General features: G+C 35.7%; 1 protein-coding gene across 1 annotated transcript in view; it reads left to right on the plus strand.

Annotated features, from left to right (window-relative positions):
- The first annotated feature begins 4,506 nt into the window (after positions 1 to 4,506).
- The window catches only part of LOC101893430 (monocarboxylate transporter 12), a 59,193-nt gene continuing 39,059 nt past the window's right edge, over positions 4,507 to 24,640 (plus strand). Inside the window, exon 1 of the mRNA XM_059121805.1 lies at positions 4,507 to 5,201. The gene's annotated coding sequence lies outside the window, so the exon portion shown is untranslated. The remainder of the gene's footprint in view (positions 5,202 to 24,640) is intronic.

Raw genomic sequence — 24,640 nt, forward strand, 5'->3', positions numbered from 1 at the left:
TAAAAATACTATTCTCGAATTCATAAACTTAAATATGATTATCCTATTGCTGGGTACTGTTGGTTAAGCACTATTTATTGAATTGCGGATTTTCACCTAGTTTCTAGGTCAATTAAGGGTTAATATGTAATACACATATTAAATACCCATACTATGTATCTTCGATATCGATTTAGCACCTCCAAGCGCCTACGGCATTACCACAAAGACTATAGTAAACCAAAAAAAAAACACAACAAAATATCTTTTCGATACGATAAACCAAGCATTTATTTATCTTTCGGTTACTTGTTGGCCCCGATGATAACAACAAAGCAGAGCCAAGCGGTCGGTTGGTGGGTCGTACGCAGTGCAAACAATGAACGGCACCATATACCCACCCAGCTGATGCGAGACAACAATGACAGCGGAGTGTCATCGCTGCAACAAAACAAAGTGTTAACAATAACAACAATAGGTGCTGAGGTGGCTAAATAACAACTATTGACTGCACCCAAGACGAAGAGTAAAAACAAAAACAAAAAACTAAAAAATGCATTTCATTAAAATGCATTTCTGTCAACAAAATAACAACAACAGCAACAAAAACATCATTAACTCATAACAAAAACAAAGAGAGCGGGCAAGCGAGCGAACGAGTTCGGCGGCAAAGTATCTGAGAAATACACAAAGAAATTAAATATCAACAACAACAGCAACAAGAACTGCGGCGTCAACGTAGCAAATGAAGAGCGAAAGTGCTCATACACGTAGCCATGTGTGTTCGCTGTTCATATTTCTCGAAGTGATAAGAAAATTTATTTTGTTGCTTTTGTTGTTGGTACTGGAGAGTTTAGTAATCGGTAGGAGTCGAATCGAATTTGTGGTTCTGTTATCATATTTTGTGGGACCTTCGACTGGGTGAGAGAGTTTGCAATTGAATGAACATATAATACATATGCTTAAATAGACAGCTGTGTTCAAGCTGGTAGCATTGAAAAATACCGCTGCCGATACTTCCGTACTGTCGAAGACATATTGGAAAACTTTTGGCCTTTGGTGAAAATAATTTGTTGGATTCTGTATGAAGTCCTATTGGACCAATTGGATCTTTGAAGAGAATACCCTTTTCTCTTTGAAGTGAATATTGGCATAAGAAGGGAAGGGCTCCTCCTCTGTGAGATGATCATTCGCTCTGGTTTGGCTTTCTAGGAGAATAAGTTTTTAGCGTTCTATTAAAAGAGGTGACTTCTATGAGGTGACCAATTAGGACTGAGAAGATCAATTTGGCCTTCTTTGAGAGTACCAATTTGGCCTTCTCTATGAGAGGACCTTTTGCTCCTCTATGAGAGGACCTTTTGCTCCTCTGTGAGAGGACCTTTTGCTCCTCCGTGAGAGGACCTTTTGCTCCTCCGTGAGAGGACCTTTTGCTCCTCCGTGAGAGGACCTTCTGCTCCTCTGTGAGAGGACCATTTGCTCCTCTATGAGGGGACCTTTTTGCTCCTCTATAAGAGGACCTTTATGCTATTCTATGAGGGGACCTTTTTGCTCTTCTATGAGACGACCTTTTGCTCCTCTATAAGAGGACCTTTTTGCTCCTCTATGAGAGGACCTTTTGCTCTTCTATGAGAGGACCTTTTGCTCCTCTATACGAAGACCTTTTGCTCCTCTGTGAGAAGACCATTTGCTACTCTATGAGAGGACCATTTGCTACTCTATGAGAGGACCTTCGGTTCTCCTATGAAGAAGATCTTCGGCTCTTCTATGAAGAAGGCCTTCGGCTCTTCTATGAAGAAGATCTTCGGCTCTTTTAAGGGAACACCTTCGGCTCTTCTAGGGGAACACCTTTGGTTCTTCTATGAGAAGACCTTCGTTTCTTCTATGAGAGAACCTTCGACTCTTCTAGAGAATACCTTCGGCTCTCTATGAGAAGAAATTCGATTCTTTTATGAGAAGACCTTTGGCTCTTCTACGAGCTCTTCCAGGAGATGATTTTCGGCTCTTCTAGGAGAAGACCTTTGGCTCTTCCAGGAGAAGATATCCGGCTCTTCTTTTAAGAAGACCTCCAGTTCTCTATGAAGAAGACCTCCAGCTCTTCTACGAAGAAGACCTCCAGTTCTCTATGAAGAAGACCTCCAGCTCTTCTACGAAGAAGACCTCCAGCTCTTCTATGAAAGAAGACCTCCAGCTCTTCTATGAAAGAAGACCTCCAGCTCTTCTATGAAAGAAGACCTCCAGCTCTTCTATGAAAGAAGACCTCCAGCTCTTCTATGAAAGAAGACCTCCAGCTCTTCTATGAAAGAAGACCTCCAGCTCTTCTATGAAAGAAGACCTCCAGCTCTTCTATGAAAGAAGACCTCCAGCTCTTCTATGAAAGAAGACCTCCAGCTCTTCTATGAAAGAAGACCTCCAGCTCTTCTATGAAAGAAGACCTCCAGCTCTTCTATGAAAGAAGACCTCCTGCAGCTCTTCTATGAAGAAGACCTCCAGCTCTTCTATGAAGAAGACCTCCAGCTCTTCTATGAAGAAGACCTCCAGCTCTTCTACGAAGAAGACCTCCAGCTCTTCTACGAAGAAGACCTCCAGCTCTTCTACGAAGAAGACCTCCAGCTCTTCTACGAAGAAGACCTCCAGCTCTTCTACGAAGAAGACCTCCAGCTCTTCTACGAAGAAGACCTCCAGCTCTTCTACGAAGAAGACCTCCAGCTCTTCTACGAAGAAGACCTCCAGCTCTTCTACGAAGAAGACCTCCAGCTCTTCTACGAAGAAGACCTCCAGCTCTTCTACGAAGAAGACCTCCAGCTCTTCTACGAAGAAGACCTCCAGCTCTTCTACGAAGAAGACCTCCAGCTCTTCTACGAAGAAGACCTCCAGCTCTTCTACGAAGAAGACCTCCAGCTCTTCTACGAAGAAGACCTCCAGCTCTTCTACGAAGAAGACCTCCAGCTCTTCTACGAAGAAGACCTCCAGCTCTTCTACGAAGAAGACCTCCAGCTCTTCTACGAAGAAGACCTCCAGCTCTTCTACGAAGAAGACCTCCAGCTCTTCTACGAAGAAGACCTCCAGCTCTTCTACGAAGAAGACCTCCAGCTCTTCTACGAAGAAGACCTCCAGCTCTTCTACGAAGAAGACCTCCAGCTCTTCTACGAAGAAGACCTCCAGCTCTTCTACGAAGAAGACCTCCAGCTCTTCTACGAAGAAGACCTCCAGCTCTTCTACGAAGAAGACCTCCAGCTCTTCTACGAAGAAGACCTCCAGCTCTTCTACGAAGAAGACCTCCAGCTCTTCTACGAAGAAGACCTCCAGCTCTTCTACGAAGAAGACCTCCAGCTCTTCTACGAAGAAGACCTCCAGCTCTTCTACGAAGAAGACCTCCAGCTCTTCTACGAAGAAGACCTCCAGCTCTTCTACGAAGAAGACCTCCAGCTCTTCTATGAAAGAAGACCTCCAGCTCTTCTATGAAAGAAGACCTTCTGCTCTTCTAAGAAGAAGACCTTCGGCTCTTCTATGAAGAAGACCTTCGGCTCTTGTATGAGAAGACTTTCGGCTCTTCTATGGGAACACCTTCGGCTCTTCTATGAGAAGACCTTCGGCTCTTCTATGAGTGGACCTTCGGCTCTTCTATGAGCGAAGGCCTTCTGTTTTTCTATGAGCGAAGACCTTCGGCTCTTCTCTGTCAAGACCATTTACTCTGCTCTGAGAAAACTTTCTACTCTTCTGAGAAGACTTTCTACTATTCTCTGAGAAGACTTTCTATTCTTCTCTGAGAAGACTTTCTACTATTCTCTGAGAAGACTTTCTATTCTTCTCTGAGAAGACTTTCTGCTCTTTAATGAGAGAGGACCTTCTACTCTTCTCTGAGTAGACTTTCTGCTCTTATATAAGAGAAGACCTTCGCCTTTGCTTTGAGAGAAGATCTTCGGCTCTTCTATGAGAAGTATTTTTCACTTTTCTATGAGAAAACCCTTCACTTTTCTATGAGAAGATATTCTCTTTTATTGAAGACCTTTTTGCCTTTTTAATAATCAAGAACATATTGTTGCTATTTTATTCTCCTCGACTGTATTTTCTAATCAAACAACATGTTATCAACATAATGAGTATTAATTCGACATGACCACTTGTAGGAGTAAATAATTATTGTTACCGATAACTGAGGGGCATGCATTGAGTTGCTGTTTGGATACATGAGCGCTTGGCTCTTCCTCGGTTAACAAATATCGAAAAGTTGTTGTAGAAGATCACGTTGGAAGTTCAATACGATTCCTAATGGATTTGTGGTAGCATGTCGATCGATAGGAATGACAAGTCATGAGACATACGTAAATCTTCATATCATCGCGAGAGAGAAAGAGAGAATTTGGGTATGTGTGTGTGTGTTTGGCAATGCGTGAGTGAGAGCGAATGAGTGATTGGTCTCATCATTGCTCTCCAAAGAAATCAAACTCATACATCGAAACGCTTTACAAACAAAACAACAATTGAAATAAAGAATAATTCCTTTTTTCATCGATTCAAAATATTGCCCCGTATTCAGTTCTTAATCAGCGTTTAATCGCGCTGCACATGACAGGAAAAAAGTTTATTATTTAAAATTTATTCATTTTCTATGAATAAAGAAAAAAAGTGTTTTGTTTATTCTTTTTAAAAAACGCGTGAATAAAATCGAAAAGCAGAAGAACAATCAAGTGTTAAACTTACATTATCAATACAAATAGCCTACTTAAAGTTTGAAATTTTGATCCACATTGGATTTGTGTTACACATTGTGTTGAAGTGTTAATTTGTTAAATCATTGTTAAGTGTTAACTATTAAAAAATATTCAATGAAAAAAATAAATAAATTCGATTTATAAATGTGGCATTTATTTTTTCTTAAATGTTAGTTTATGGAAAAAGTGGGTTGAAAATAAATTTTTGTGTTAATATTTGCTCAACTAATTAACGTGGATTTCAAAAAATATAATTAAAGAAAAACATTTAATGTGTTATAAACTAATGTGATTTGAAATGATATTATGTCAATATTGAAAATACGAAAATACAATAAATTAAAAAAAGCCAATATAATATTAAATAATATTGAGAAAACAAAACAATAACAAAACGTCACACAACCAAGATAACCCCGCCACAGAAAAGGTCCACAACAACAACACCACCTAAATAATTGTTGTTTTCAATAATTGTTGCTGGTGTTTTTTCCTCATTAATGCAAAAAGGTACGTTTTTTATCAAATTAAACGGTGTGTTAATAGAAAAATATACAAAAGGTGCATTCTTTAATTGTAACTGCCTATAAATATTGGATTTATGTAAATATTTGTGGAAGTATAAAAATATACTATTTTTTTTAACGGAACCTGGTGTTAAAATTTTCTGAGGGTCATAAATAAATAACATGGGTAGGGGTAGATTTTATGCAAGTTGACATTGTTTAACAAATTCTTAATAATTTTATTATGATATAAGGGACGATATTTTTAAGAGGAAAAAAAAAAACAAAAAAAGCAAAAACAAGTAAAAAATCAGTAAGTTACAAATTTGAAAATTTTCAAAAAAAATAAATAAATAAATAAATAAATAAAATTTGTTAAAAATTTTGTTAAAATCATAAAAAATATCGAATGTGGGAAGTCGCCACATAGGCAACTTTTCTCATGAGCCATTACAAAATTCAAATACGAGTCTTGAAAAAATCCGGTGAATAATGGTCTAAAATTATCAAAATACCGAATACGGGAGGTACCGTTATATGGGGGTTATACGAAGACCTAGGCCTCAATTCTTGTTCTCTGAAAATGTAAAATGAAAACTTTTAAAGGGAAGAAATGTTAAATGAAAAATTTTATGAAGGAAATATTTTTCATATTTTCGTAGAACAAGAATCCAACCCCTGGACCTGCATAGGCAATTTTCTGTCATAAACTGTAGTGCCCAGTACGAAATTTGATACTATTCCGGTAAATAATGTCCATAAAATCATCAAAATACGGAATATCGGGAGGTATCGTTATATGGGGGCTATACGAAGACGTGGTCCTATATAAATACTTTTTCATCATAGGCTGTAGTACCCTTTAAAAACTGCAAATACGAAATATGAAACAATTCCGGTGAATAACATTCCAAAAATCATCAAAATACTGAATATAGGGTGCTATCGATATATGGAGGCTACACGAAGACCTGGACCTGCATAGCCAATTTTCTGTCACATTGCAGTGCCCATAATGAACCTCAAATACGAAATTTGAAACAATTCCGGTGAATAATGTCGTTTATAGCATGAAAATACGGAATATAGGGAGGTACGGATATAGGGGGCTATACGAAGACCATGTCCTGCATAGGCAATTTTCGGTCATAGACTGTAGCACCCCTTCAACTTCAAATACGAAATATGAAACAATGCCGGTGAATAATGTCGCTAAAATCACCAAAATAAGGAATATAGGGAGGTACCGTTAAATGGTGGCTATATGAAAACGTGAACCTATATATTTCATGTCACATGATGTTGTACCTATCAGGGAATTCATATAAGAAATTTGAAACAAATCCGGTGAATATTGTACTGAAGATTGTCAAAATAGCGCTTATAGGGAGGTACCGATATTTGGTGGCTATACGAAGACTTGGACCTTCATAGACAATTTTCTGTCATAGACTGTAGTACGCTTTGGGAACTGCAAATACGAAATATAAAACAATTCCGGTCAATAATGTCGCTAAAATCATCAAAATACCAAATATTGGGAGATATATGATATCGTGGAGCTTTATAGACAATCCAGAGGGTAAAGTACTTAGAAATAACACCTTATGCGGATTTTCAGACAATTCCATTGAAAAATTTGTTTGAAATCATCAAAATACCGAAAATAGGGGGTACCTTTATATGGAGGCTACGTGACATCATGGACCGATATAGCCCATCTTCGAACTTTTTTTGCCTGCAGAAAAAAGACTAATCTGTGCAACATTTTTCTTATCTCAATTCATTTTGATTCTAGCGTGATTATAACGGACGGACGATCGGACAGAGCTCATCTTAGAATTTTACGCTTACCAAGGGTGAGATGAAAAAACTGCAACCAACTTCAGACCGCTGTCATTTCTGAGCCACTCGTCCGACAGCTGTTGAAAGTATTCCAATGAAAGCTCATTATATTATTTACAAGCGTACGAAAGCATAATTTTCCAGAAAAAAAATTATTCGTGACGGAATTCAAGCGTGATAGTGTGATTTCTTTATATTTGGCTGGAAAACCACAAGTGGCTATCGTTTGAGCAGTCCAGCATTTAAATGTGAATAAATCTTTTGTGTCTCGTGTCTAACGTCAAGGAAGTGGACGGTAGAAAATAGCAACATCAGCAGAAATGTTTCGAAAAATAATTCGGCCGCATCACAGTGGCCGAAAAATGGCTCGCAATATTCCATTCGTCAAATATTGTAAAATGAGTTCGGGGTAAAGCCATTGAAATTCCAAAAAGTGCAAGAACTAACACCGCAACAGAAAGAAAATAGACTCAAAAGAGCTAAAGAATTGCTTCGCTTGGCCGAAAGTGTATTAATCGACCGTTGCATCAGAATAAATGGCGAATATTATCGCGAAAATATTCTGGAGTGCGTATTAAGACCTTGGGCACGCAAACATTTTGGCCGCAGATCTTGGACATTCCAACAGGACTCAGCATGCGCCACCCAAGAATGGTTACAAAGGAGGTTCCTCGCTTCATTTCCAGCTAACAATGGCCACCAAACTCTCCGCACACCAATCCGTTGCAATTTGATGCTATTTCCGACAAATTAAAAGAAAAATGTAAAAATTATGTCGTTTGACTTTGTTGCAGTTTTTTTATCTCGTCCTGTATATCTCCAATTACCGTCATTTACTTTTTCCACCGCCAGTGTTACGAAATTTGATCCTACTTTGGATTTTCGACTAGATGGTGCATAGTTAGGGAGAAGATGTCCAGGAGAAGCTTTTTGAAGTGGTAAAATCTCAAAAACCCAGATTTTCTATGAATTACAAAAGTACAGTAGAGGTTATGGATTCTGATATTGTATTATACCGTGTGGTGCAGCGAGGATGTTTGGTGGGAAATGTATTTCCTCCAATGGTGTATTATCTCGTATAAAGACCCTGTTCAATTGAATTATTTGATTATTATGATTCATGATAAACAGCCAGACAGTTTATATTTTTGATTTATAATTTTTTTTTCTTGTTCTCATTATCTGTCTAATTTATTGTTAGTTTTAACCGACCACAGCGCACACACAGGCATTTTCCAAATCAATTTTAATAATAGAGTGTTTCGCCCTCTATATCTAAAAAACCATTACAAAATGTTTTAAGAAATGTAAACTTACGATTGATGGAAAAGGTCATAGTCTAATTTCGAAATATAAACTGTAACACATCAAGTAGCTCTCAACGAAATGTAAATTTTCAAAACATGATTTGTTGAAAAGAAAAAATGATTTTCATTTATTTTTTTCTCGTGTTATTGAATGAATAAAAAATATGCGTTTTTTTCTGAGAGTGTTTTTAAAATCCACTCATTTCATGTTATCTCAATGTTTTCTGTTCCATTAAATCGTTGAACCCAAATGGAAATTTTCTTAAATAATTTTCTTGTTAACTTCCATGGTAAAATAATGATGCAATAATGTTCACTGTCATATAGTAATTCAATGGAAATTAATTTAAAATTGCGGGAATACAAAATTTTATGTCAATTTTTGTTGGTGGAAATTCCTTTGATTTATAGTCCATCAATCTTCGTTAATATCAAGACCAAGATAAGGTTATGAGCAGTTATTTAAATCCATTTCAATTCAAATTTTTATTGGAAGTAAACTTTGTAAAAAGATGAAAAGGAAAGTAAAATTTAAATCGAGAATTATTAATTAAGAAAAAAATTATTTAAGGGTTATGATATTATATAGATGGATAAAATGTTGCTTTTAATCCATTTTAGTTCAGATTATTATATTCTATGCCTTGTGACCTCCGTAGTCGTTTTGAACACTGGCAAGTATGCCATATCGAAATAATGGTATAAGCCTGCATGCCATTTTTGTGACACGATAACTCTCGATTAAGTTGCTTAAAAATGTTCAAGAAAAAGAAAAAACTCGACTTATAAAAGATTTTATAATTGAAGTTTCCGCACATTGCCATATTTTTGCCAATAAACTTCTTCAGAAAAATAGTAAAATATTTTAAAAATTTGTAGTTTCGATCATTCGAAACTTAGAACATCATTACATTTCTATCAAAATTAGATTGAATGGGACAATAAGATATGTAGGTTGCTCTTTGAAGGTGCCATCCTCCTTCACAAACTGTTAAAATTTCTAAAAATCCCTAATCCGATATAATGAAAATGAATATCGTATAATTCGAATGAGTTTTTCAGTAGGTCCCATTTTTTGAAGTTACAATTTTTAAAGAAACTTTTGATTAAAAATCTTGGATTTATTAAGAAAATTAATTTTAAGGAATGGTATTTTAATGTGTAGGCAAAAATCTCAAATTTTTTTTCTAAAAAAAATAAGGACCTTCCTTAAAAAAACCGTATATTTAAAAAAAACATTAATTCTTTAAAATATATTTTTTACAATGTTTTACTGAAAATATCATGTACTTCTTAAGAAAAGATCTCTGAGCAATTTTTGAATTTTTAGAATTGTTTTGAAAGATGTATTGATCTAAAGTCGTGGACAAATTATTTAATGGGCCTTTTTTTACCGAAATCCTGGATTTTTTAAGGATCTTTTGGTCAATTTTTTAGGAATTTCTAAGAATTTTAATTTTAATGACCTCTTGGCTTAAAACCGTGGATTATTTATGGACCTTCTAATTAATAATGTATAATTTTTAAGGACTTGTTTATTTGGAATATTTTTAAGAAAGCTTTGATCATCCAAATTGGACTGATATTCATATGTGGGGCAATTCAGTCCATTTGGGCTGGCATTAACTGTTTGGTGCGCAATAAATTTCAAATCGGGTAAAGATATATATGGGAGTTATATACAGATCTGATCCGATCTTGATAAAACTAGGCAGAGGCATTTCGGAGATATATCTGATATCTGCTATATATGAACCGATTTTCACCAAAATTTGATTTGGTGTATAAAAAAACTGAAATCGGATAAAGATACCGATCTGAACCGATCTTGAAAATATTTTAAACACTTCTATCTGATCTATATCTGATATCATGTACCAAAGATTATTGTTGTGGAGCACATATTACGCATGTTCCCAGAAACATATATATGGGAGCTGTAGCTACTACTGAACCGAATGGATAGCATCCATTACGAACTTGAAAAATTAAATTTGAAACAATTCCGATGAATAATGTCACTAAAATCACCAAAATACTGAATATCGGGAGGTACCGTTATACGAAGACGTGGACCTGCCTAAACAATTTTTTTTTGTCATAGGCTATAGTACCCATTACGAATTCTAGGTACGAAATTTGAAACAACTCCGGTGAATAACGTCCCTAAAATCGCTAAATATCGAATCTCGGGGGTACCGTTGTATGAGAGCTATATCGAAAAATAGCGTGATTACAACACACAGACGGACATCGCTAAATCGACTTAGAATTTTTGTTGGGTCTGACATGAGTATTTCGAGGTGTTACAAACGAAATGACAAAGTTAATATACCCTCCATAGCATGGTGGAGGGTGTAAAAATTGGATTTTTAAGATTTCCTGGCCCTAATTTGGGAATTATTTTAGACTTCATTTTTAATTCTATAGCTTTTAAAGGCATCCTGTAAAAATGTGTGGGTTTTTAAGACATTTTTTTAAGAACTCAGGAGAAAAAATGTTGAAATTTATAAAAACCCTTGGCACGAATTCCTCCTTCCAATAAACTATTATTTTAAGAATATTCACTGCTTTATAGAATAGAATATCATTAGTATATTGAATTGGAAAACTATACTTCCGTTATGTATACTTCTTCTGCTACGTCCATGCGTCTGTGGTTTAAAGTCTTAGGGCTGTTATAACCATTAAAATTTTCGTTGTTTTTCACATGTAGTTCATTCGTATTTTCATATGTAAATATTAAAAGAACAACAACTTTACTCCTCCCCAATATGACTAATATAATTTTTCTATTTTTTTGTCATTACAATTTGTTTTTGTTATTATCATTACAATTTAAAATATGCATTCTAATTTCTTTGTTGCCCTTTGTTCTTTGTTGTTATTCTTCCGTTTTCAAAGTTGCTGTTGTTGTTAACGCGTTTTGTTATGGAATGAGATGACGTTAAAATGACTCAAATAATTATCGAAACATTTTATTATTTATGCATTTTAAATCTTTGGTGTAATTCAAACCCAAATTCGAAAAACAAGCGCATGGACATATTTAATTTTTTAATTTTTCTTTATTGAAATGTAATCAATAAAACGAGGCCATTGACCCAAAACAATTATTGTAAACAATATTCATAAATTTCAAATCAATACTGAATTGAAGTAAACAACCACTGCACACGAGAAAGAAATGAAATGAAATCGTTTTGCACTTTTAAGAAACGTGACACCTGTTGATTGTTGGGTTGGGGTTTTTTATACCCTACACCACATAGTGGTAAGGGTATTATGTCTTTGTGCATTTGTTTGTAACATGGAGAAGGAAACGAGATAGACCCATACTTACTTTTGAGAACCTTCATAGAATCACTTTCTGAGTCGATTTATGCATGTCAGTCCGTCTGTCCGTCCGTCCGTCCGTCTGTCCATGTATTCTTGTGAACAAAATGCAGGTCGCGTTTATTATCCGATTGAGATGAAATTTTCCAAACAATATTTTTTTGGCCCAAGGACGAACCCTATTGAAATTGGTGAGAATCGGATCAAATTTAGATATAGCTCCCATATATATCTTCATCCGATTTCGGGTTAAATGTGCACCAAATGTCCACTATCAGTCCAAATTACCTGAATTTTGGCACACCCAACCGAGTTCGGCCTAGAAGCAAGTATATCAAATTTGGAGAAAATCGGTTCAGATATAGCTATAGCTCCCATATATATCTTTCAGCCGATTTGATCTTTAAGTCCCTCACATTCCTACTATGCACTCCACAACCGTGATATTTGGTACCAGATATTAGATGGAGCACAGAAATAGCTGTTTTAAATTTTATCGAAATCGGTTCAGATTTGGATATAGCTCCCATATATATCTTCATCCGATTTCGGGTTAATTGACCACCAAATGGTCAATATCAGCCCAAATGGCCCGAATTTTGGCACATGTGACCGAGATTAGCCTTAAAGCAAATACAACAAATTTGGAGAAAATCGGTTCAGAAACAGCTATAGCTCCCATATATATGTTTTATCCGATTTGGTGTTTAAGCCTCTCACATTCGTAATATGCACTCCACAAGAATGATATTTGGTACCAGATATAAGATACAGCCCAAAAATAGCTGTTTGTAATTTTATCGAAATCGGTTCAGATTTGGATATAGCTCCCATATATATCTTCATCCGATTTCGGGTTAAATGTGCACTAAATGGTCAATATCAGCCCAAATCACCTGAATTTTCGTACATAAGACCGAATTCAGTCTAGAAGCTAATACGTCAAATTTGGAGAAACCCGGTTCAGAGATAGCTATAGTTCGTAAAATGCACGATAGGATTAGATAGATTTTGATTTTGTACCAAATATCTCATAGAGCTCTGAAATGCCCTGTATAAACCCTTTTACGAGAGCTCTACTTAATATGCATAGTGGTGTAGGGTATCATATAGTCGGCCCCGCCCGACTTTTGAGCTTTCCTTACTGGTTTTTTAGTGTCAATATACAGATATATACATACACCTTTGAAAGGTATTTTTAGAAGCACGGAGCACTGGTTATTGGCGATAGATGTTCTTTAAAATATATTGTGAAAGTTCTTTTATCAATAAAAGGTTTCTACCCGTAGAAGACCTCTAGAAGGTTGTTCATCCCGAGGAGACCCCCCATTGAAAGTTCTTCTAATCACAGTAAACCTAAAATGATTTTCATAAAAAATGATTTTTTTCCAAAGCTGGCCTGTCTGAAATTGTGACGTATTTGGTGTACATCAAAAAATCGTAAACTTAGCCAGATAATAGGAGCTTTTGACAGAATCGCCGGTCTGACAGAATCCAAGGTGTCTCCCTTATGTCCACAGAAGACACGCAAAAATCCTTAATATTTTTTTAATCCAAAAAAATATATTTATCCATAAAAAACCAGCAGTTAAGGCCTTTAACTATATATTGGCATAGGTCAACACCTTCCAAAGCGTTTTTATTAAATGTTTGTTTTTATTTTCTGTGTGTATGTATGTGTATACTGAAATCATGTCACTGTCAAATGGTTCACAACAGCGTCTAGTGTCTATTATTTTCTTTGTATACAAAAAATACGCAATTTTCATGCCACCTTCCGACATGTCTGTCTTTTTGTTTGTTTACATTTTATTTTGCGTTTTTGTTTTAATTCTATTCTTCTTTTCGATGTAAACAACGGTGTTTTTTCATTCAACAAACGGCTTCCGTTTGTCTTACTACATGTAAGCGCAAAGAAATTGTCTACAGTATAGGTCGCCTAAATGATACAGCAAATAATTCACGATTAGTTTTAGAACAAAATTGGGAATAATTTGAATCTAATTTTTACTTTGTTTTATCTCGTAAAATAAAAAGCCTATTCTAAACAAGTACGAAAACAGTAAGTTCTGCCGGGTCGAACTTTCAATACCCTCCACAATTTGGTAAAAAAAATATTTTTATACCCTACACCACATAGTGGTAAGAGTATTATGTCTTTGGCCATTTGTTTGTAACATGGAGAAGGAAGCGAGATATATAGCGTATTTACTTCTGAGGATCTTCATATCATCACTTTCTGAGTCGATTTATGCATGTCAGTCCGTCTGTCCGTCCGATTGTCCATGTATTCTTGTGAAAAAAATGCAGGTCGCATTTATTATCCGATTAAGGTGAAATATTTGTTTGGCCCAAGGACGAACCCATCTGAAATTTCTTGAGAATTGGCTTAAATGTAGATATAGCTCCTATATATATCTTCAACTGATTTCGGACTAATTGTACACCAAATGGCCAATATCAGTCCAATTGACCTGAATTTTGGCAATTTTAACCTAGAAATAAGTATGAAAAATTTGGTGGAAATCGGATCAGATATACAGCTATAAATACATTTTTAATACGACTTTCTTTCTTTGTCGTCCACAGCCGCAACAACGATATTCGCGGGAATATATCAAATACAGTTCAGAAATATTTTCGCCAAATTTTATCAAGATCGGTGCAGATTTGGATATAGCTTCCACCTATATCTTTATCCTATATCAGGTTTATTGATTTCGATTTAGCTCCCATTAATGGATGTGGAGATGAAAAAACTGTAAACAACTTTAGACTGATGTCATTTCTAAGCCACTCGTCCGACAGCTGTTAAAATTATTCCAGTGACAGCTTATTATATAGTTTACAAGCGTACAAAAGCATTCTGGTGAGAATTTTCCAGAAAAAAAGTTATTCGTGGTGGAATTCAAGCGTGATAGTGTGATTTCTTGGATATTTGGCTGGAAAACCACAAGTGGCTATCGTTAGAGTATTCCAGCATTTAAATGTGAATAAATCTTTTGTGTGTCGTACCATTGCTCGTTACCGTGATACTGGTATCATAGCCCGACCCGGGTCAAGGAAGTGGAAGGAAGAAAGCAGCAACATCAGCAGAAATGGTTCGAAAAGTAAAGAAGCGACTTGATCGAAACCCCCGTCGCAGTGGCGAAAAATGGCTCGTGAGCTGAATATATCGGAAGTCATTCAGCAAACATTGAAGGCCATTGAAATTCCAAAAAGTACAAGAACTTACACCACAACAGAAAGAAAATAGACTCAAAAGAGCTAAACAGTTGCTTCGCTTGGCCGAAAGTGTTGAACTGCCGAATTTGGTTTTCTCCGTCTCCGATGAGAAAAAAATCGTTGTCTAGCAGTTTGTAAACAAACAAAATGATCGTGTTTACTTGCCAAAGAGGTCAGCTGAAAATGTGCATATTCGGTTGGCCACCAGAACTCAAACGCCGTCCATGGTGATGGTGTGGGCCGCCATAACAGCCGATGGTCGCTCTCTGCTCGTGGCATCAGAATAAAAGCCGAATATTATCGCGAAAATATTCTGGAGGGTGTATTAACGCCTTGGGCACGCAAACATTTTGGCCGCAGACCTTGGACATTCCAACAGGACTCAACACTATCGCACTCAGCACGCGCCACCCAAGAATGGTTACAAAATGAGGTTGCTCCCTTCATTTCCAGCGCGCAATGGCCACCAAAACCTTCGGATACCAATCCGTTGGACTATTGTGTCGGGAGTATTTTGGAAAGCATGGTTGGCACTAAAAAATACCAAAGTATCGATCACCTCAAGCAAGCACTTCGCCGGAAATGGGACAAAATACCGCAGAGCAACATTCGGGCAGCGTTTGACGGTTTCATTGGACGTTTAAAGGCCATAATTCGTGCCAAAGGTGACCAATTCGAACAAATCTAAACTTATTCTAAAATCTGATGGTATTTCCGATTTTTTTTTGCTTTCATTCAATAAAATTAAAAAAAAAAAAATTAAAAAATATGGGTTTTGACTTGTGTTTTTTATCTCATGTTTGATCCGATTTGGTGTTTAAAGTCCCTCACATGTAGATTTTGGCACTTGCGATCGAATTCAGTCTAGAAATAAGTCTTTCAAATTTGGTGAAAATCGTTTGCAGATATAGTTATAGCTCCCATATATATGTTTCATTCGGATTGGAGTTTAAGTTCCTCACTTTCGTAATATACACCCTACAAAAATGATATTTGGTACCAGATATCTCATAGACTTCACAAATACAACTGCCAAATTTGATCGGGATCGACTCAAATTTGTATATAGCTTCCATATATATCTTCATCTGAGCTATTGGATGGAATTTTCCGCGTTCAACAGAATTTTTTCATTTGATGAATCTCGGCTCCGGTAAATATGTTTTATATATATTCTTTCTCGAAGTGATAGCATGCACTCTATAGCAATGTTATTTGGTATGAGAGGTATAAATGACTCAGTCAAATTTGGTGGAAATCGGTTCAGAATTTGAAATCCGTCCCATATATTAGTTCCTTGTGATTCCAAATTATAACTGATGTAGAACCATGATACGCATTCAAATAAGGTTCATGGTTGGTATGATCTAATTTACATAAATTCCCAATATTTTGTTACGAGAGCTTTACTAAATATGCATAGTGGTGTAGGGTATCACATAGTCGGCCCTGACCGACTTTTGACCTTTTTTTACTTACTTACTTTTATATTTACAACTTTGGTGTTTCTACTACGGTATATATTAAGCATATTTTATACAATTTAATTTATGGCGGCGAATATTTCCATAAAGCATCCTTCGAAGAATTCTAATCTTCTTCTAAATTTTTTGTAAACTTTTTTCTGATTAATTAAAAAAAAACACCATAACATCATGTTTTTCGTCTGCTTCTAATCTAAAAACAAATACTATCCAAATTAGCCGGCACAAATTGTGTGTTTGCAGTAGATATATCTCTGCGTGTACACATGCCGCCACCACCTGTCTGTTTGGTTTTTTTTCTTTTGATATCATTGTTTTTCCGTCGCACCAAAATAAAATAGCCCAACAAGAAAATAAAGAAGAACAAATAAAGAATTAAGAGTTCATTGGCAGCGATGTGCGGTGAAACGTTTTCTGGGGCAAGTTCAATGTCGTCGATATGAGATAACAAAATCGAATCTAGGTGAATCAGCAAAAATATATCTTTCTATATCGAAGAGTTCATTAAATTAAAATATTATTTATTGAAAAATTTGAAATTTTGAAAATCATAAATAGTACTATTTTGTTTTTTTCAGTTAGTTAAATATTGAAAATGCCCTATATAGCTTGTCAACGACAATGTTGCTCGATTTCCCAAAGAGTGTCATATCTTAATTTTGCATTAAAAAGAAAATAAAAAAATGACTTAAATTTTTACACGGTGAGAAAGACGTAAATGTTTATAAGTGTGGTTGTAAGATTTAGAAGGCTTTCCAAAAGAATTTTAGTTTTATTTAATTCTTTGGTTCCTCTTCTATTGAGCTTACGATCTCGTCACTTGGGTAAAAGATGTTTTTTTTGTCATAGAAGTTATTTTTAAAATAACTTCTGGGGAGAATATCCCAGACAAAAAACAAGGGGACTGATGAGGATTGGTGGCTCTTTCCGAAACATAGGTGTTCCCTGCCTTACCCCTTGGTAAACATTACCATCGTTCTCCACTAATAAACGAACGTTGTTTTTATAAAAACAACAATAAAGGGATAAAGCCTGACCATTTTGCAACAACAAAATACTACGGTATCCCGAACAAACAATCCAACACTGTACTATTAATTTATAACCAGTAAGGAAAGGTCAAAAGTCGGGCGGAACCGACTATATGATATACTACGTATATCCTATCCGTATATATAGCTCTGCTAAGCTCACGTAACAATAAAAATATATATTCGAATTTATGAGAAGAACAGAACCAAATGACATTGCTGTATAGTGCCAGATATGACTTCGGTAAGGATTATATTAAAAATATTTATTGGAGCAATAGATATACCGGACCAAGTTTCACCAAATGGTAAAATTCGGTTGAGCATGAAAAAAGCTATTCAATTTGGGCTAATATTAAACATATGGTGAGCAATAACCGTAAAATCGGACGAAGATGTGTATCGATGCTATATAAAATTCTGCACTGATCTCAATAAAATTTGGCAGTGGTATTTTCGAGCAGTATCTGATGCCAGGTATCAAATATCATTGTTGTCGAATGCATATTACGAATGTGAAGAACTTAAAGACTGAATCGGATGAAACATATATATGGGAGCTATAGCTATAACTGAACCGATTTTCATCATATTTGATGTACTTGCTTATAGATTGACTTCGGGCGAATGCGCAAAATTTAGGTCATTTAGACTGATACTGGTCATTTAATGCACCATTAAGATGCACAATTGGAAATATACAGGGTGAGATAAAAAAACTGTAACAAAGTCAAACGCCATAATTTTTATATATTTTTTTATTTTATTGAATGAAATCAAAATGTTTCAGTCACCTTTGGCACGAATTATGGCCTTCAAACGTCCAATGGAACCGTCACAGGCTGCCCGAATATTGCTCTGTGGTATTTTGGCACAGTACGGGCGAAGCGCTTGTTTGGTTTGATCGACACTTTGGTATTATTTAGTGCAAACCTTGCTTTCCAAAATACTCCAGACAAAATAGTCCAACGGATTGGTATCCGGAGATTTTGGTGGCCATTGTGCGCTGGAAATGAAGCGAAGAACCTCATTTTGTAACCACTCTTGAGTGGCGTGTGCTGAGTGCGATGGTGCTGAGTCTTGTTGGAATGTCCAAGGTGTGCGGCCAAAATGATTGCGTGCCCAAGGTTTTAATACACCCTTCAGAATATTTTCGCCATAATATTCGGCATTTAACCTGATGCCACGGTCGATTAATACGAGCGGAGAGCGACCATCGGCTGTTATGGCGGCCCATACCATCACTAGCGCTTGAGTTCTGGTGGCCAACCGAAGGTGGACATTTTCAGCTAACCTCTTTGGCAAGTGAACACGATCATTTTGTTTGTTTACAAACTCATCGGAGAAAACCAAATTCGGCAGTTCACCACTTTCGGCCAAGCGAAGCAACTCTTTAGCTCTTTTGAGTCTATTTTCTTTCTGTTGCGGTGTTGCACTTTTTGGAATTTCGAAGGCTTTACCCCGAGCTCTTTTTTCAATATTAGCCTAATGAAATATTGCGATATGTTCAGCTCACGAACCATTTTTCGGTCACAGCGACGCGGGTGTCGATCAAGACGCTTCTTTACTTTTCGAATAATTTCTGCTGATGTTGCTGTTTTCTTTTGTCCACTTTCTTCACATTGGGCTACGCTATTAGTATAACGGTAATGAGCGATGGTACGCGACACAAAAGATTTATTCACATTTAAATGCTGGAGTGCTCTAACGATAGTCACTTGTGGTTTTCCAGCATAGTATAGAGATCCCACTATCACGCTTGAATTCCATCACGAATAATTGTTTTTTTTTTTCTGGAAAATTCTCACCAGAATGCTTTTGTACGCTTATAAACAATATAATGAGCTGTCACTGGAATAATTTTAAAAGCTGTCGAAAGAGTGGCTTAGAAATGACAGCAGTCTGAAATTGATTGCAGCCTTTTCATCTCACACTGTATTTTTACTAACGCAAGTTCTGGTGTGACAATTATGGATATTGAGGGAAATTTTCCTTTCTTTCAATTTTTTTCTTGGAATTTTCCTATTAAAAATTCTTGAAATCCGTGAATTTTAGGTATATACTATTCTCGGAAACATTATTAACAATGCGATTATCATTATTGTCGACAATTTTAGGCCTCAAAGGAATTTCGATAAGAAAGCCATAGATTTTAGAGAACATATTATAAAAAAGATCGTGAGATTGGGAAAGCCACGGCCAGTCTCTGTTGTGGAAAATTTCAAATGGATGTGCTTAGATCAAAACCTCAGACTTTTTTAAGGCCCTTGTATAGCCGTGGCCATATTCAAAAGGGTTTTAATCCTATTTTTGGACATTTATCAATAATTTCAATAGTTTTAAGAATTTTATCAAACCACAAAACAATTTTGCAACCTAGTGGTTCGTTGACCCATAATTCTTTGACACTTCAAGCACTCTAATTCTCCCATACAATGTGATTAATTTCCATTGACGCTTGTCACATAACCAAGCACTCATTTATTCGAGGTCTCACTGATTAGAGTTACGTTGAAGTGCATTTTTCAAATAGACATTCCACTAGTCTATATTCCTCAAACTACTGTCTTTTTATAAATATGTGTATTAATTCCGAATACGCAACAAATATCTTTCAATATTTCATAGATTCAATCAGTTTGTTATCACAACACTGGAACAAAAATGTGAAGTGTGTACAAAATCTGGCAAACTACAAGTGCAAGAACTGGTATAACATTTTTATGAATTATCATTAAATAACAATAACAATAAAGACATTATCTAAAATTATCAGAGACAAAAAATTGTATTTAAAATTTAATTGAGATAAAGATAATATTTGTTGTATGTTGAGCTTAGTTCTATTTATGTAGGGCAATTAGATAAGAAATAATTTGAAGTGTTATTGTTTTTCTTCTTCTTTAAATGGAATGAATGTCAATTGTTTCTTTATGGAATGGAAAATAAAATAAAAATATTTAAACAATAACTGTCGACTCTGGAGAAAAATAAGGCAATAATTAAAGACTATTACGAGAAACCATAAAGGTATGGGGACAGAAACATTCTAAATACCTAAAAGAAGGAGGTACAATTATATGGGGGTTATATTTAACGTAGACCGATATACTGAATTTTCCATATCACACATTTTGGAAATAAAATGAATACCTGTAAAAATCATAAGGCTGTATCTAAAATAACACTCTACGACAAAATTAAAAATTTCCACAATTACGGGGAAAATCCAGCACATTATGAGAGTAGAGCTTAAAAAGAAGACAGAGGTTTTGAAAGTTTACATCGAAAAGTAACCTCAATAGAGGGGGCAAGTTCCCCTTCTTCAATTTTCGGATTTAGATTCCTCGGAATCCGTACATATTAGGTAGTAGTAATATATAGCAATATTGCAGATAAAAAATACGAGGAATATTTTGGTCGAAAAATATAACAATCAATCAAGTCAACAAAACTGTCTTTTTGGCCCTTCTATACCCTGAGCCATATGGCTAGAGAGGGTATATATCATTTGATACTGGCCAAGACATGCCTTATCGAAATAACGGTTTTAGACCCTGGACCAAATCCTTTTCAGGACATTTGGAGTTGATCTAGCGATGTCCGTCCATTTGTCTGTCTGAAAGGAGTATCCGATTTGATCAATATTTCTACCAACAAAAGACCTGGTATGAGGAACGGATAGAACGAATTTTTCCTTCTGATGCCTCCCCCACAACGGATCAATATTTTGAATAAACATGGAGAAACTTGAAACAACCTAATACTACACAAGATCGACTGTGAAGATATAAGATATTGTTCCTCCCTTTCTGGTACCTCCCCCACAAGGGGTCAAATTTTTTAATAATTCTAACTCTCATAACATGCGAATTTTTTTTTACAAACACAAGATCTACTCTGAATATGAAATATATGGACCCACTACCCTTGGTACCTTCCCCACTTATTAACATCATGAATAATTATTACCCTTATACAGGGTGAGATAAAAAAATGCAACAAAGTCAAACGCCATCACAATCAATCAATGAAATCACAAAACACGGAGATTAATTAAAAAATGAAATTCGTCTTTTGGAATAAATTCTACTTCAGTACCGAAAATTTCAAAGTCGTACCTTGTTTAGTTTCTTGATTACACAGTGGCAAAGTTAAGAAATATTTCACTTTTTCGCAAGAAGAAGAAAAAAAATGTCTTTTGTTTTTTGAAGTGCAATAATTTAGTTTTTTTCATCAAAAGTTATTACTTTAAAATTGAAACATCGAATACAGGTAGTTATCAGTGTTTTAGAATAAAGAAGTTTTAAAAATAATTATGTAAAAATATTTTAAAAATTAATTCAAAATATTACCATATTTTCGCCATATCCGAAAAGTATGTGGAGTTAAAAAAAATTATGGAGAATGTCTCTATCCCTTGGGTTTTTATCCTGTTATTAACTGGAATTCTAAACTATATATAAAACTATATATAAGAGTATTCCAGTCTCTTTAAAAAATCAGTGGTGAGGTTACTTATCTCACCCTCAATTTTGACTGATGATCCAATTTAAGATAATAAGAGAGATGTAAGGGAGGATGATAAGGATGATTTTTTTAATGTCAGTCATATATATTTTTTACTAAATATATTATAAGGTTCTAGTCTACTTCAGATAGGAAGGCTTAATTTTGCCAGCCAATTTTGTATATATATTTTTTATAATTATTCCATTCCTCATAAAAATATGTAGTATTTTTATACCCTCAGCCATATGGCTACAGAGGGTATATATCATTTGATACGGCCAAAACGTGCCTAGTCGAAATAACGGTTTTAGACCCTAGGTCTCTTTGGACCAAATCCGTTTCAGAACATTTGGAGTCGATCTAGCGATGTCCGTCCGTCCGTCTGTCTGTCTGTCTGGCTGGCTGGTGCGCACGATAACTCTCGAAGGGAGTATCCGATTTGGTCCAAATTGGCTACAACGTAATATTTTTGTCAAACTTAGATCGAGTTCGGAGATGGGCAATATCGGTCCACTCCTCCACAAAAGGTCGAAATTTTCAAAAAATATATTTTTTGCACAGGAAGAGAAAGGATAATCCGAATTTGCTCCAACTTTGCAAATCCTAATATTTGCGTCAGTGCTAGGTCAGGTGTGAAAATGGGCAATATCGGTCCACTCCATCAAGTACCTCCCCCACAAATGGTCAACATTTTGAATAATTACATCTCTCATAAAATGTTATGTAAGAGTCCGATTGTCTTCAAATTTCACACATCCCAATATTTATATTAACCCAAGGTCTGGTGTTAATATGAACAATATCGGTCCACTCCTTCTGGTACCTCCTCCACAAAAGGTCGAAATTTTCAAAAAATATATTTTTTGCACAGGAAGAGAAAGGATAATCCGAATTTGCTCCAACTTTGCAAATCCTAATATTTGCGTCAGTGCTAGGTCAGGTGTGAAAATGGGCAATATCGGTCCACTCCATCAAGTACTTCCCCCACAAATGGTCAAAATTTTGAATAATTACATCTCTCATAAAATGTTATGTAAGAGTCCGATTGTCTTCAAATTTCACACATCCCAATATTTATATTAACCCAAGGTCTGGTGTTAAGATGAACAATATCGGTCCACTCCTTCTGGTACCTCCCCCACAAAAGGTCGAAATGTTCAAAAAATATATTCTTTGCACAGAAAGAGAAAGGATAATCCGAATTTGCTCCAACTTTGCAAATCCTAATATTTGCGTCAGTGCTAGGGCAGGTGTGGAAATGGACAATATCGGTCCACTCCATCAAGTACCTCCCCCACAAATGGTCAAAATTTTGAATAATTACAACTCTCATAAAATGTTATGTAAGAGTCCGACTGTCTTCAAATTTCACACATCCCAATATTTATATTAACCCAAGGTCTTGTGTTAAGATGAACAATATCGGCCCACTCCTTCTGGTACCTCCCCCACAAAAGGTCGAAATTTTCAAAGAAAAAAAAAACAATTTTTTTGCACAGAAAGAGAAATGCTAATCAGAATTTGCTCTGACTTTGCGAATCCTAATATTTGCGTCAGTGCTAGGACAGGTGTGAAAATGGACAATATCGGTCTACTCCATCAAGTACCTCCCCCACAAAATATTGAAATTTTGAGTACCCATGAAGCTCATAAATCGCCAAATTAACATCCGATTCCATTTAGACTTGGCACATCTGTCGAAATATTTATATCATATTTTGGGTCCGATAGGAAATGGACAATATTGGCCCATTCCTTCGGGATCTGCTCCATAGAGGGTCAAACGTTTGAATAACCTTAACACTAGTCAAAATATATTTAGATAATCGAACATAGGCTGAGGGTATATCTCTGGCGGCAATACCGACTGATACTTTTTAACTTGTTGTATTCAGATTTGGAAGGGTTTACAAAGGAGAAATTTTTTTTCTGGCTTATTTTCAATTTTGGATTTATATAACCAATTTTCGTAATATTTTCATCCATCCATTGGGAAACAAAAAACCAAATAATAAGTTTGTAAAAAACTCTGTCTGAAACCCTCAAAATACCTAACATATTAGAGGTAATATGAATGTTTGAGCAACATTTCAGAGCGATAGAATGCTTTCCTGAAATAATCCACCTCACTGTGCGTCGGGCTACTCTACCAGTATCACTGTAACGAGCGATGGTACGAGACACAAAAGATTTATTCACATCTAAATGATGGAGTGCTCTAATATAGCCACTTGTGGTTTTCCAGCCAAATATAAATAAATCACACTATCACGCTTGAATTCCATCACGAATAACGTTGGAACAGGAAAATTCTCACCAAAATGCTTTTGTACGCTTGTAAACAATATAATAAGCTGTCACAGGAATAACAGCGACAGCTGTCGGATGAGTGGTTTAGAAATGACAGCAGTCTGAAGTTTTTTGGAGTTTTTTCATCTCACACTGTGCATTAGAAATAAATCAGCGATTTTCTTAACAAAATCGTGTATATTTGTTATGTTAACCCACTCTTTCTGGTAACTTCCCACATTATCCAAACCTAACACCTCCAATAATTATGTAAGGCTAAGGTCATAGGTAGCTCTCCTATGGAGGTTAAAAATTTTTAAAAATAATGAAAAATGCAAAAATATATTGTAATAAACGGATAAAAGCAGAGGGTATCAATCTGTCGGCAAAACCGACTGATACTCTTCTAGTTGT

This window comes from Musca domestica, unplaced genomic scaffold, assembly GCF_030504385.1.
Source record: "Musca domestica strain aabys unplaced genomic scaffold, Musca_domestica.polishedcontigs.V.1.1 2, whole genome shotgun sequence".
Lineage (NCBI taxonomy): Eukaryota > Metazoa > Arthropoda > Insecta > Diptera > Muscidae > Musca > Musca domestica.